Source organism: Zonotrichia leucophrys, chromosome 5, assembly GCF_028769735.1.
Source record: "Zonotrichia leucophrys gambelii isolate GWCS_2022_RI chromosome 5, RI_Zleu_2.0, whole genome shotgun sequence".
NCBI classification, from domain to species: domain Eukaryota; kingdom Metazoa; phylum Chordata; class Aves; order Passeriformes; family Passerellidae; genus Zonotrichia; species Zonotrichia leucophrys.
In genome coordinates, this window is record NC_088175.1 from 44,349,843 (window position 1) to 44,365,532 (window position 15,690).

Sequence of the window (15,690 nt, forward strand, 5' to 3'; positions counted from 1 at the left end):
GCTAACCTAGCCCTTTTTATTAAAATATATTTTCCTCCCTTCTCTTTTTAATTCTGGTGTTTTGTTTCTTGTGTGAATAAACTCCTTCATTCCTCCAAAACAGCCATCCCTTCGAGATGTCTGTTGTTCATGGGTTTTTCCTCACCCACCCACCTGCCATTAACTATTTGGTTACCACTTGAAATACTTCATCATCCAGATTCAAACTCATTGTCCCATGGCCATTGTTGCTTAGCAGAACACCCATGCTTGCTTTCTACACAAACACACACACAAATTAATAACTGAGTGGAACTCCTCCTCCTCTGTGCTCCAGAAGGAGCTGCTCCAAAAAGAAGCCATTTATAGTATCAATAAGCTGCTTCTCCAAACCATGTACAGATGTGTTATTCAACCAGTTAATATTGGGGTAGTTAAAATCACCCATTATTATTTTTCTGGCAGATTTTGCCACTTCATTAATATCTTTCAACATACTGAGTTGCTTGGCTGTTCCTTCTTTTACATGGCTTATATCATATCATGCCATCACAGCATATTCTGTAGTTTCGAGTTAATTGCCCAATTAACAGTGGTATTCATGAAGTGCTAGGAAAATTCCACAACTAATGATTTGGACAATTTCAAAATAGGTTGGTATTTCATAGTTTAAAATGTCAAACATGCCAATAGCTGCAAGCTTAAGACTGTGCAGGCTTAGAACCCAATAGCTCGAAAATTCTGCATCCCAAAAATCGTAATCCAGCCCTCAGAAACATGTTTCCCAGACCCAAGTATATCACTGTAGGGAAATTCTGCACCACATTAATTTTTTCTTAGACCAGTGAGGTGGAAGCTTGAAATGGAGCCTCCTTGGCTTCTCTGTATTTTGTGAGAATATGGAATAAATACCCTCTGGCAGCAGTGAATGCACCCTCACCCCCAGCCTGGCCCCAGATGATGTTTATGGCAGCAGTGGGGACACTGCTGCAATAATGCTGCTTATTTGCTTACCAGAGCCAGGCAAGTGAAGATGTGAGTGAGTTGGAAGGTTGTAGGATTTGCTAGGGCACTCTGCACTTTTCTTTCCCGTTGCCTGGATTAGGTAGGGATATTAACAATGCGTAGTTAGCTTTGATGGGTCATTGTTCCCAGATGCAACTGAGAGTTGCCAATAGACTCTCTAGGCAGTGATCTGATTTTTTTGTTTTGTCTCACCAGCTGCCACACAGAGATGCCAGGGGATACAGTGCCTCTCCTTTCTGCCTTTTCTCTGTACCTTCTGTGCCATTTGTGAGTTGCAGGACTGAGGTCATGCCATGGAATTAGTTTACCAAGTCTGGGGAAGGGCTGGGGCTGTAAAATAATTTCATTATCACTACTGAAGAAAGACAGTATTCATTTTCAGTCTCAGGGTCGGAGACATGGGTGTGATAAAGGAGACAAGCCACTGCCTCACAGCTAAAGAATCACAGGCTCAGGGGGCATTTCTGACATTTCACACAGAATCATAGAATATCCTGAGTTGAAAAGGACCCACAGGGATCATTGAGGACCACTCCTGGCCCTGCACCGAACAAATCACACCCACAAATATCACACCATGTGCCTGAGAGCATTGTCCAAATGCTTCTTGAGCTCTGGCAGGCTGGTGCTGTGCTCCCAGCCCAGGGGAGCTGTTCCAGTGCCCAGGCACCCTCTGGAAGTCAGGAAAACAACCTTTTCCTGATATGCAACCTAAAGTTCCCTTGACACTATTACAGCATTTTGAATTTACCATCCTATCCAGTCTATTGAGTATGTATTGGTGATCTAATGCCAACTGCTCAGAGGTGTATAATATGTATGTGATTAAGGCCTTAATTCAGCAAGGTGCTTTAAATACTTTGAGATCCTTCCTTGCAATAGACAGGACTTTGCAGGAGTTAAAATCCTGTGAATATTGAGGTCTTTGCTGTGATTGTGATTAGGTAAGTATGGCTGCTGGATAGCTCTTTTTAAAAAATTGTTTAGATCTTCCTTTCAGTCCTTCTTGGAGTTGTGGCAGATTCTTTAGGATGTTTTAATTTACATTTTATAACAAAAATGTAGTGAATTGTCTTGTCTCATTTCTCTTGGCAACTCAGCAAACTATCATTAACATTTTTCATCAGTATTCAGTTTAGAGTTTTCTAAACTGAACAGTATAGTGGCAACAGCTCATTTTTAGATGCTGTTACAGTTCTTTCACATCTTTATAGTAGAGTAGTAAAGCTGAATTTACTGGCTACCTTGAAAGCGGAGCAAGGCAGCATTAGAATCTACATTAAAGTGATTCAATACTCTTTAGAGAAAAGCCTTCTTAACATGAGATCAGACACAGTATGTGTTTTGGGGGTAGTTTCATAAGGATTGCCAATAAACTTGAACGCTACCAACAACAGCTGCTTCTTGAAATATTGCTCTGTCCAGCCCAATGAAATTTAGGGGATTTTTCTTTGCCTTGTAAGCACATGTGATAGGCATTAGCATTCAGGGGAGCAGCACCTGCAAATGGGAGGGAGGCTAATTTGGTGGTGTAACTTGGTGAAGATGGGAGGGATCAGCTTCCATGCACTTGCTTCTCCTTGACAGTTAGTGCCAGTCTCCAGTCTCTGGGTAAGTACCATGCTCTGATATATTTTTCCTAAACATTCTTCTTGGTGGCTGTTAAGATTCATTCCAGTTTGGGTGCAGAGAGAGGATATTTTTCTTAAGTTTTCATGAGCTAAGAAAATGCAAGCTCTTCAAGGTCATTCAGTGTTTGTGTCCAGGCAGGTTGACCTGTGGTGGTTGCTCCTGGTTTTATGGCTATGAGCAGTGCATTTCATCTCTGTTTCCTTTCTTAATCTTTGATAAATTAACAATTTTTTTTGAGCTATAATCATAGAAGGGATGGCAAATTCTATTGCCCAAAAGAGGGATTAACCACAAATGGCTGTAACGCTCCTTTCAATTATTACAATTGTAAATACAGTGGTTGTAGTAACAACTGCTGCTACTTGTGTTACCATTCAGTAGGGGCCATTTTAAACTACTGACATGTTAATAACTCTCAAGCTACCCACACTCACTAGGAAACGTTTATTGCTTTTAAATGGTACATGGTTCTCCAGGTTCTACTTGCTATAGGAATTATACATGTTTCTTCCCTTTTTAGCATTTTTCAATAAGTATGTGCCAAAGGCTTGTTTTCAGATAAGGCTTCAGTTGTAAAAAAAAAAAGATATGTTCATGCAGTTCCCATCTAGCACAATAGAGCATTTAGTGTTCATCAAAGAAATAATTTCACTACCTTGAATACAGTAATTTGATATTTCTTTCAAAATGTGACAGGTTTTAAAAATTTTTTTAGGTCAGTTTTTGTAAGTTAATTAAATTGGAGCCTTAATAAATTTTGAGACTATGACAAATGAATGTCATAATCAAACAGAAACATATCAAAAAGAAAATTAAGATTTTTTTGTTTTTAATTATTTTCTCTGATTCAATTAAAGTTTTTGTTTTACTCCCAAGTAGGAACTCTAAAACTGAGTGAGCACCAAAACAAGTTCCTTCTGCTATTAACCAGTTGTACTAATTCTACAAACTGAAAAATAACAGGGATGTAAAAGTAATTGACCATTTATTGTTAATATAATCACAATATTACCATTAATGGCTATAGTGAAAAAATGCAATATTACAAACAGGATAAAATAGAATTTTTGCAGTTAAAAAATAGAATTGGCAATTTAGAGTGAACTTCTTAAATTAAAATGGACTGGTGACAGAACATAGCTATAATAGTATCATATAAGTTCTATAAGTAGTATAATATAAGTTCCAAGGTCTAGAAATATTTTGTGTTTTATCTAACTGAAAACTAAAACTTTATTTTGTGGAAAATGGTATTTATATTATATATATTAAACTTTGTCTTTATAATTTAATATTCATCGTTGATAATGCTCAAAAATGTTGAGAACTGGTGTTTAACCTTCTTAAGGTTAGGAGTTCCCAAATAATTAGCTAGCACCATAAAATAAGTATTTTTTATCCTTCCAGTAATGCACATGAAAATCACTGAAATATGTTACAGATATGTAATTCTGTCCAGGGAAGGTGTAAGTGATATTACTAAAGAGAACTGTTTTAGCCTTTATCTCTCTGAAAACTAGATTAGTTAGGTGAGTCAAACTCATTTTCTAGTTTCTCTGACAAATTTGATCAAAGATTTCTTTGGTAGTGTTGCAAAAGTCTGTTTGCAAAACCGCTTTCTAAGCCTAGCAAAGCTGAAAGAAGTATTCAATTCTGCTGTCCTAAAGTGTTCTTTCTCTCTTCAAAGATGTAGGTTTACAATTTTTGGTATTTTGTGAGTGGAAGGGAGAGGTTATCTGGTATTAGGGAAAGTGGCATTTTTTTGAGACTTTTTTTTTTAAAGAAAGCAAATACATATCTCACCAGAACAACCTCCTGGAATAGCCTCCTATGCAGTATTTAAGGCCAGTTTATTTGAAACAACAGTTTTAAAAACAGGGAGAAAAGAAAGAAAAGGATGATTCCTAATTACAGCTATTTCCTGGACCGTTTCTCTGTTTTGCCTTTCAAGATTCTAAAAAACCTACGAGTTTACAAACTTTAAACTCTAAAGGTGATCCCAGACACATCCTGTTCTTGGTTAAAGGTTCTGCTATATCACTGCTAGGACAAAAAAGTGAAGTGCCTCTCCACCAGCTGCAGAGAAAGAAGGTGATTTGAATGTTAATGAAGGACAGAAGTTTCATAGTAACAGAAAAACAGAGGCTCTATAGATAAGAGAATATTTTCCCAGGACGTCTCAGTCTGCAGTTGTTGTAACCGGAGGAAGTAATATTACTAAGGAAGTATTTAAATGTCTTTAACAGATATTAGATGATGAAGTGGAGTAGTCATTATATTCCTATCCAAGCTCCAGTGCATGAGAGGTCTATTGAAACACAGTCTTTTGAGAATATCCACTTAGTCCTGTTTCTAGACTCCCAGATTAGTTTGGGCATCCTATTAATCTACTGAGTTCTAACACAAAAGATTTCTCAGAGAAGTAACTATAGTTTCTGTTTAATATAGCAACAAAGATCACAAGGTTCAATGTTTTTATAAATTTAAATGCCAACACTCCCCTCCTGCTCTTCTGTCTTGGCTGGAAAAAAATCCCTGACCCAACAGTTGAAATTCTTTCCTGGTATTTCCACATGAGTATTTTTACATGTCTTGTACCTGACAGTGCCCTTGAATTGTTCATGGCTCTTGATGAAAACATAAGAATTCCTTTTTACTCCCACTTTCTGTTTGGTTCTGGTCATTCATTGTTTCAGGAGCCCTGTGACATGATCCATTCTTTTAAACTGTCTGATCCATTCATGTTGGTAGTCCTACAAACACAAACTGGCATTCAGGGCCTCCTGTGCCATTCCCCTTTTAGTGTTTGAGTCAACCTACTTATACTTTGAGATATTAAAATCGCAGAATGGCCTGGGTTGGAAGGAACCTTAAAGGTAATTCCATTCCAACCCCCTGCCATGGGCAGGGACACCTCCCACTGTCCCAGGTTGCTCAGAGGCCCATTCAACCTGGCCTTGGACACTTCCAGGGATGGGGCACCCACAGCTTCTGGGGCAACCTGTTCCAGTGCCTCACCAGCCTCATAGTGAAATTTCTTCCTAAGATCTAATCTACACCTCTCCTTTTTCAGTTTACAGTCATTCCTCTGTGTCCTATCACTACATGCCCCTCTAAAACCTCTCTAGCTGCTTTCTGGTAGCCCCCATTTAGATACTGGAAGGCTGCTATAAGGTTTCTGCATAAGGTTTGGTTATTATTAAAAGCATTATTATTGGTGTTCTCAGCAGCTGTTGAGGTTTTTAAAAGCAGATTAACAGGAAAGTAGCTGTGAGTTCACAATAGCACCACGGAATTGCTCAGAGAATGGCTGTGAGCCTATAAAGGTACTGCATTTGTCATTCTGATGGATGATTTTTCCTGCCCATGAAATAAGGGAAGTAATCCTTCCTCATTCTTCTTAGTTCTCCCTAAGCAGAGGCATATATTTGGTTGCCAAACTCTCCTTTCCATTCTTCAACTAATCCCGGGGAAAGATGGAAATATGTTGAAAAGCCCATGACACATGGTGGATGAGCTGTTCTTTGCTCCCAGAGCACTCATCTGTAGTGCTTGACAGCCCTACCCTTGCTCTTATTTAGTATCTTGATGGAGTTGCTGTGGGATCCATTAAGATTAAATGTCTGCCATACATAGGAGATGTGTGGCTTTCTGGAATAATAAAGCCCATTTCTGGCTCTCTGAATACCCAGTAGAGAGCAGAATGAAGACCAAACTGGCTTAAGCTAAAACTGAGGAGCATGCAGCAAGTGGTGTCCTTCCAAAAAGTCTTTCTCTGTTGATTGTGTCTCACGCTGACCTGATAGATTTCAGATAAATATGAATAATACTCACTTTGCAGGAGAAAAAAGGGAGCTCTCTAACAAAATGTTATTTCAAAATGTTGATTTGTTGGGACAATGGAACAATGAGCTCTCTTTTCCCCTTAGATTCTGGTTTTTTTGCTTATTTTTTTCCATGTCCCCGCCCTGTAATTTTTTCTGTGTGAAATGACAAACTCTGAAAAGCACTTATGTAATAGTCAATAAGCCTGTTTAACTGTCTTCGAGTACCTACTGTGGCCACCACAACCATGATATCTAAGTATCTTCCAATGATTTTTTTTTTTTTTTGAATAATGCTAGCTTTAGGTCATTTAAAAGGAGAGAAGTGAGAGCTTTCCTCACAGTTTCCTGTCAGGATTGGAAACTCATATACAGAGTTTTGAGAATCCTCTCTTGCATGTTGTAGTGACACTGGTCATAGATACAGAAATTATAAGTTGGGTTGCTTTTTTTTCTGTTTTTCTTTTTTTTTCAGCAGGAAACATCTGTATTTAACAAACAAGGTGACTTAACCACTGCTGGGGGGTTTTGGTATGGCCAAGACAAGTTCAATAGAATTATTTTGATTTGCCCAATCTAAGTTTAGCTTTATACCTCTAAACTATATCAAAATGACTTTTGTGAAGTCACCCCTTTCATTTATTCATCTCATAAAATGAGTAAAATGTCAGTGGTGTCATGGGATCGAATATGCAGATGCTCCCTCTTTTTCCTATTTTTACCCTTGTACAGGGAGACACTTAAGGTTAATTTTGGATGGATACTAGAAGCTAAGTGAGCAAGTAACATGAAGAGCTCTGGAAGCTTAGACATGTCATCCTGGTTCTTGTCTTTAAATATAATGCAGTGTGTTGTCATGTGCTGGTAACGTCAAATGTCATCTGAGCATTCTTTGGACTATTTGTCTCCGCGTGCTACTGGCACATGCACATATTTCTGTTCATTTTTTAATCATCCACACTGGACTTTTCCTGTGTTGACATCCATTCCTGAATGCAGACCAACTCTGCCAGCAGGAGAAATTTCTATCTGTTCCATGAATTAGTACAATCATGACTTAAAAGGCCACTCCTTAATTCCTTCCAGGTAAAGTTTCTTCTTATTCTATATTACAGTGTGAAGGTGTCTCCTTTTGAGACAATTAATTTCAAACTGTTTCATATCTTTGATTTGTTCTATCAAGTGGTATGGGACACAAAAACCCCAAAATTTTCCCTGGTACAGCCTTTAGCAATGTTTCTGTGCAATTACTGAGGTAGAAAAAAAAAAAAAGTGAAAGGGTAATAATTCTCAGTGCTTGTTTTCTTACAATAGAAGGTATGTGTGTAAATCAGATATGGACTATAAATCAGAGTTATTTTCATTAATTCTCTGGTTAATGTTTTGTTCATATTTACATGTTGGAAAGATGATTCTGGAGAACAGCTGAGTAGGAGGATACTTCTCTGTAGCCAGCCCTGACTGATAGCTTTGAAGCAACCTCCTTTTCTGTCTGTGAGAACATATCATTCTATAGTAGATGGGATCTGCTGGACGTGCTCTTGAAGAAACAGACAAGTTAGCAACATTTTCCACTGGCAAATCTCCAGGGAAAAAATATTTCTTATAGTTCTTGTATATCTTTAAAATTCATTTGCATGCTTTAATTTTTGTGTCTCAGTAATCTGCTTACAGGGTAGAAGTAGAAGCAGAGTTAAGTGGCCACAGACTATTTAATTCCAGACCACTTCTAAAGTATCTGAAGACTTAATAACCACAGTATCAGTTTCAAAATGCCAGTTTCACTGTGGGTATCTAGGGAATGCTCCAGATACCTGCCTCAGACAACCTTGACAACAGACCCTACCAGGACCTCTGTGACCAGTAATTTCTGCCAGAAATCTCAGCAGATTTCTGTCAGTGTTTTGCTTTAGGTTTGAGAAAATTTGAAGCCAGCCTGGTAGTTGTAATAAGTTTTATAGAATGGTGGAATATGTGAAAAATTACTATCAGTTCAATTCAGAAGTCTAAATCTTTCTGCAAGTTTAAAGTAGCAATGCTTATAAGTGCCCAAGCCACTTGTTTTGAAACTCGAGTGAGAATTCACATTTGCTGTTAAATTTAAATTTTCTTCTTTAGGATCCTTCAAAGTACATTAAAACAAGTTTGCTGTTGAAAACAGGACGAACAGAGTTTTGCTAACAGACTAATTAAAAGTTTAATCAGCTAATTGTACTTTTTAGTATTTCTGAAGCCTAGCGCTTCAGTGGAGATCAGATTGCTCTTTAAAAAACGCCTTTGTGCAATGATTCTATTTCCTCCTTTTAACTGTTTTGAGTGCAGCTTCAGTGTGCTATGGTGACAGGGGGAGGAGTGGAGCTGCCTCACCCTCTGAGCAAATAGCTGAATCCAGGAAATGTAGTCCTTGGTGGTAAGCTTATGGACAGGGATCAAAAGTGTTCTGTTGGGTAAAAAAGCTAGGGAAAGCTAATATATTCTTTCATTTTTGAGGTTTTTGAGAGCTACCTTTTCAATACTTGTTCCTTTGAACTCTGAGCTGAGTGGCAAGTTGCCACTTGTTTGTTTGTCCTGTACTGTGGTGTGTTCTTAAAACCTTTGGGATATTAGTTTCTGAAGATTTTATGTGCTACTCTGTATTGCATCTACACACTAAGTTTCTTTCAGTAGAATACATTAAATGCATATGACAGGGAAGCACAAAAATACGTGGAAAAAGTGAATTGGATAATAACATTTATTGTGGTTAGACAATCTTCTAATAAGTAAGAACACATGCTTGTTATCTGCTATCAAATATTGACCTATGGTGAGATTTTTTTTTTCCACTGAATATCAAAGATAGAAAAACACCCACTACCTACCTTGTGCCATCAACATGGATTTGCCATTGACTTGCATTTATTGACTCCAGCTAAGCAGTTTTATTTGACTGCAGAGTTATTTTTTCACTTGAGGAAAATGAAACTTATTAATCATGAGTATGTTCAGCATGCTGTGAAGAAAACTTCTTTCAGCTCATACTTTGTTGCTTCTGTTTTGTTCTGCAGTTTAGTGAGATTTTTATATTAGGAGTGTGTTCAGAGCATGATGTAATGGACCTAGACTGGAGAGGACAGATGTCCCAGAACTTTGGAAGTGGAATGTAAAACAGACGAATCCCTTAACTTACAAGTAAAATTTACTGCATTTTAGTAAATTTATGCCTTGACATGACTGCAACCTGCTACATTACAAAGCCAGAGCACAGTTAATGAAACAAGCAGTGTCTTCTGAAGGAAGGCCAGAGAACCTGGTGATAGCACTAAAATGCATAGGTAGAGTTGTTTAGCAAATGGGAGGTACCTTTTCTAAGAATTAATTATCACATTATATACACAATAAGGATTATCATTTATTTATTTATTGATTAGTAAAGATACTTTCAAATATATATTAACTATTATAAAGTAGTTGTATATGAAAAGCTTAAACTCAATTAGAAAACAGAACAGGAAGACTGATTCTATGGATGCAGGACATCCTAACCCTAAATGACACAATCACTATCCACTTTTAAATAAATCAGATGATGCTTGTAGTCCTAGGGCAGTAAATATGATCTTGGAGCATCCCTGCACAGAATAGGTAGGAACTGGCTGTTGTGGTGTTCCGAAAGACACACTGATGTGCACCAGTCCAGCTGAAGGTTGATAATTAACTTATGCTAAAGTGTTGTAGTGAATCAGTAAGAAGTCAAAGTATTCAAGGCATGTGCTCTGCTGTAGAACTCTAAATAAAGGCATTGTACTTCTGTTGGTACACATACTTAGAAAAAATGAGCATACCTTAGTGACCTGAGGTTAATATTTTTCATGAGCAATTTGTGCTGAACGCACATTTTTGCTTCTTGTTGTCCTTGATTTTTGTTGGAGAGACCTTTGATATTTTGAAGTTAGGATGTAAATTGGTAGGACACATCTAGGACAAGGAAATGGGTTCTTATGCAAATTTCAAAAAAAGAACCGTATGGTTTAAAAGTAGCCAGCCAGCTCAGGTGAGTCTGAGGTCTGAGTCTGAGTCTCCTCTGCAGGAGGCATTTGATGCAGTAGATGAGGAAAGTTTTACAAATGACATAAATATACAGATAAGTCAATAGTATAAATATACAGATAAGTCAGTAGTTTAGTTTCAGCATCCTGTACAAAGCAAAGCACATCTGGATGAGTGATCTGATTTGCTTTTGCCCTGCAAAGCCATGAAGTCCAATTTGGCTTTCTGATGCAGACAGATCTGGGTGGAATAGGTGTAGATGTTCTTAAAAGAGGAAAAATGGACAATTGGCAAACCTAGCAGGTGTTTTTACACACTCTTGGATCTGATAAGAATAATCACATATTTAAGTTTTACCTTGCCTTGCACAGAACCCAGATTTAATAAATGACTGAATTTTTCATGAATCACTGAACACCCTGTTTCACTAATATGACCAAGGTTTTTTGGTGAGGGAATTGGGAGGAACAGGACTATGAAAGATGCTATGAGGCTACTGATGGAGTGTCGTATAATTTTAGTAGTTGCATAACTGCTTTTAACTACTAAATTCTCTCTGATTAAAATAACAATCGAGCTTGTAATTTTTCTGAACAGCTGCTGCTACAGGGGGTCATTACCTTGGAGAGCTTTGAAATAATCGTACTCCTAATACATGAGTTATGTAGTCTCATGTTTTACAGCAATGCACAAAGTTTAAAGTCTATAGTAGAATGTTATTTGAAAGCTGTCAAACCATGTTAAAAAAGACTGCATCGTCAAAGGCCCTTGTGGCCAGGATTCAACATGTAGCCTTGTCTTACTCATTATAAAATGCATGTTTATAAAGTTCCACAGAGCATCCAATTCCCAATTCACTTATATCAGCAAGACTTAACTTGCTCATTAATCTAAATTCTTTTGCAACTTTAATCTACATGTTTAATTAATCATAAAATGAGGCGGTAAGTAATTTCAGCAATGTGTGGCTTGTTATCAGATGCATTTAATCACTCTTCTGTGAGCTCATTTGGAAACACCTGAAGATGTCGAGAGCAGTTTGAATAAGCATAAATTATTCTTTGTCAGTGTACTTCACTCAACTAATAAGACATTAATTTAAAAGGCACTGTTCGTCATTTTTAGATCTTCACCAATATTTTTAGCTTAGCAGTATAAATCTAATTGTACATACTGTATGATTCCCAACATAGAGCCCAACACTGAAAAGAGTAAGAGTTATATTGAATTCATTTTTCTTATTTACATGTAATTATATCATGTAATTGTAATTTGAATGAGGATTAACCATAGGTATCAAATCTGTTAACTGTTCAAATGTTTTTGGAATAAGCTGCTAATTACTTGAAATGCTAAAGAATATCAGATGGTACAAAGAGTTATAGATTCAGTTTTTTCTTTACAGATAATAGCTCTTGTCATATTTGCAACACTTGTCACATAGTAACTTGCTGTAGATATATCCGAGTAGCTCAAATGTAGGTAGGATTAGCTTTCAAAAATATGGAAACAAAGACTGCAATATTGCTGGGCCCATTGCATGAATAGCTGCTCTTTCATGTGCTTATGCAGGATTACATTGAATGGAAAATAATATTACCACTTTTCCTAGTCACCTAACTATTATGTAGTTGGTGATGGCATTCTAAAAAAAAAGAAAGACATGACCTCAGAGCATGTATTTCAAAGGAGCTGAGTAAGTCATACATCTCTTCATGTCAAGAAAATGGGAATAAAAATCACATTTTATTGAATGCCATCACCTGTCTCTCTCTGCTGTAAGAGAAGATGACATTCTGTAAGAATAATTATTCCACTGGAAGCAAATTTATTTGCTTGCCATGGAGCATCTCAGTTAATCTTGCGTTTGAACAGTGGACTACATTCAATAGTTGACTGGTATGTTCCAGTGTGGATCAAAACAGGAAAGGGGAGGATATACCATTTTGCCATGAAGTACAAATCACTTCCCCGAATTTTTTTCTGCTGTATTTAATGTCTGTGAATGAACTCTTGTTTTCTCTGACAGAGCAGTGCTCTAACAAGAATAATATTGCTGTAAGTGCCCTGCCATGTTAAAGTTGCCGCACCGTTTATACTATAGCAATAAATTGTGGCAGTTGATCCTTTTCCTCTGCTGTCTACGTGTTCCTCTGTACTACAATTTAGGTTTTATTTTTATTCAGCTGCCTTTTGCAGATGGAACTGATTGTTTGTTTCTAGAGTGCTGAGAGTTTGAGAACAGTAAACCTTTTGTAGCATCATATAGTACCTATCACCAGGCTGGACAGTTTAACAATGTTTTATGAAACCACAAAAAACTAAGTACAGATTACATTTAGGGTCTGACTAAAACACATACAAACAAGGAAATATGAGCTCCTTCTAGGCCTTGCTCCATGTAAACGTTTATTCCAGCTTATTTACCCCATAGACCATCATGAATCCTTCAAACGTGTTACTTGGCCTGTTTTTGTCTGCAAAATGTCTCTTGAAACACCTGTGGTCGAGTTCCAAGATGAAAAAGAAAAAGTCTTAGTTCAGTAAACTGAAAAATAACCAGTTCAATTTTTCTGTAATTGCTCCTAAGTTAGAGAATTATCAATGCCTGACTGTAAATAATTCAGTATGTGTGAATGGAGGATTTTCAGCAATCTTTTAGCCTGTTGCTGTGTCCAAAATTTGAACCATTCTTAACTCTGCTCAAGTAGCTAATTTTTTTTCCTGTGGGAAGCCCAAGATGAAGAATAATTTTTTTTTTTTGGTTCACTTTTTATTATTTTTTTAATTTAAATTTTTTTCTAGATCATGGACAGCCAGAGCAAAAATGTGAGTGTCGTAAGAGATCTTAGAACAAAAGGCATCATTCTAATCATTGCTTTGATAGATAGCTAATATAAAACTTGTGATAACTCCAAGGAAAAAAACCACATGTACTTCATTAGGCAGTAAATGAATTTGTGAAGTTTTTCTGCTAATCACATTGGCCTTTGAAGGGAACCTTCTAATCACTTGTTTATATAGAAATTGCAGAGAGTTCATGCTAAATACATCCGATTTGCATAATATATTTTGGCCTTTTCTAATTGTTTGGATGTATCTGTTATCTGCTTCAAGCCAAAAATATTTATTGACTTTATGGGCTCATATGGGATGTTTTAAATGGAAATTCTTCATAAAGATACAGCTTTCACATTTGCAAAAGCCCATGTTTTCCTTTTGCAAGTGAGAATCCCGTCTTTGACAGGGAAAACTTGCATTAAAATCCAGGGTTTAAAAATTGAATGAACAGTCCTTTCTCAAAGAAGGAAAACAAATCAAAAGAATAATTTTTGCCTCATCAAAATTGTGACTTTAAAGTTCTCATTTCCAAATGTTTCTGTTTCTATGACTCTTAAATGCAAGATGTGAGACTCCTTGAAAATGTACGGAAGAGGATGAGATTCTTCTTCCATTACTCTGTCATGGCTTGAACAAAAAATCCTATCCCAAACCCCAAAAATCCTATGTTTGTAAGAGGCTCTAAGAGGTGGGTGGCATCATGGTGTTCTGTCATAAAGCTAAACTTCTAGAAATAGAGAGACACCATAACAGCAGAGGTGCTTGTATTGGAGCATCTGATTAATTGTACTTAAATATTCCAATTTAGAGAACATAGTTCTCCAAGAAAAAGATTCACTAGCTCAGCCCTGGTTGCTTCATATCATTTTGGCTCATAGTACAAATTAAAGTAGCTATGTGGAAGAATCATGTCTGAAAGCCATACATGCCATCAAGCAAGTGAAATATTGTTTAATTTTCCCCAGAAATGGAGGAATAGTCATTAGATGCCGTAGAAATTAGACTGAATCTGTGGAATGGTATGCTGCAAGGCCACACCTCCAGTGGACAAAGAATTGAAAAGCAATGGCTTGAAAAAACAAATATGTTTATTAACTGAACAGTCTCCTAAAAGGGATGAAACACTGTAACAATTCTCTCAAAACTTCATTTGCTCTGATAAATATGGCTGTGAAATATTTCATTTTGAAAATGTCCAGCTGGAGGGAAGTGCTATGGTTTCCAGAAGTGTACTTGCAGTGTTTTAGCTACCTTTGAGTGGTTAGGCCTCATTATTGTTAGAAAGCAAAGGAACTGGCAGCCAAGCACCACCTCAGTTTTGAAATAAAATTTCAAAAGGTAAATCTCTTAGCTGAGGGCTGTGAATCATATGGGTTTTTTACTAGTTATGGGTGTTTGAGAGACTATTCCCCCTTTTACCAAAAGGTGAATCTGATTCTTCGGCTTGTGCCAAAATACGAATTTGAATTGATGACCTTTTCCTGTTTCTAAAGAAAGTGCCCCCGCTCAGTGCTTCCACTTTGTTCTTTGTGGGATGTGAAACTTCTGCCTGTTGTATGAAAAACAGATCTTGTGCTGATTCCTTTGTGTGTGCATTTATGAGATTTTGATGCTCGTAATTGGTCACTTGGTCCAAAATGCAAGTGCAGTAATGGTGGTGTAGTACATCTTGTCCTGATCTCTTATTTAGTGCACAATTATCCATTAATTCAAAATTGTTGAAGATTCTCATGTTGCAAAGGAGCCACATAAATGGTGTAAGGTACAAGGAGAGTCCTGAGTTTCTTGAGGCATTGAATTTGGCCAGTAATTGCTCTTTTTGGTGTAAAATTAGTTTAGTGTAAAAAGAATTTTTGCATCACAGAATGCAGCTTGTGAACATTGCATTCTGCAGGATGTCCCGAAAAGGGAAATACAGCAGATTATCAAAGGAAATGATAAACTTCCTGCAATTTCCTAGACATTAAATGGGAGAATTCTTAGTACTATCACACCAGGCTCCATTACGTTTAGGTGATTGAAAAGCTTAAAATTTGCACAGAGAAAGTAAAAAAAAAAAAAAGAAAAAAGATATTTTATTTAATTATTTTTATATGCATAAAGGAACCTCCAGAGACATCTACTTAAAGCTGTGGGAGTTCTGAAACAGGCAGTATCTTTCTAACAAACATGTGACAGCCCTCGAGTTTGCTTCAGAGACTATGTCTGACAAAAAGAAATCATTGAGAGTAGTAAACTTTTCAAATACTTACTATTTATCCTTGAGGACATCATTAGTCACCAGTGATGTGGCTACTTTGGGAAGAAAGAAATCTTGAAATGCCCAGGAAAATATTTTTGTGAATTTTAGACCAGCCTT

The 15,690-nt window shown here is 36.9% G+C and overlaps 1 protein-coding gene across 5 annotated transcripts in view; it reads left to right on the plus strand.

Annotated features, from left to right (window-relative positions):
- Nucleotides 1–15,690, plus strand: part of SOX6 (SRY-box transcription factor 6) — a 364,152-nt gene that overhangs the window by 57,695 nt on the left and 290,767 nt on the right. For 2 of the 5 annotated variants that reach the window (XM_064714998.1, XM_064715002.1), the window contains exon 1: nt 2,523–2,616. The exons of the other annotated variants lie outside the window; for them this stretch is intronic. The gene's annotated coding sequence lies outside the window, so the exon portion shown is untranslated. Of the gene's footprint in view, nt 1–2,522; nt 2,617–15,690 lie in introns of those variants that run through there. 5 annotated transcript variants of the gene reach the window in all.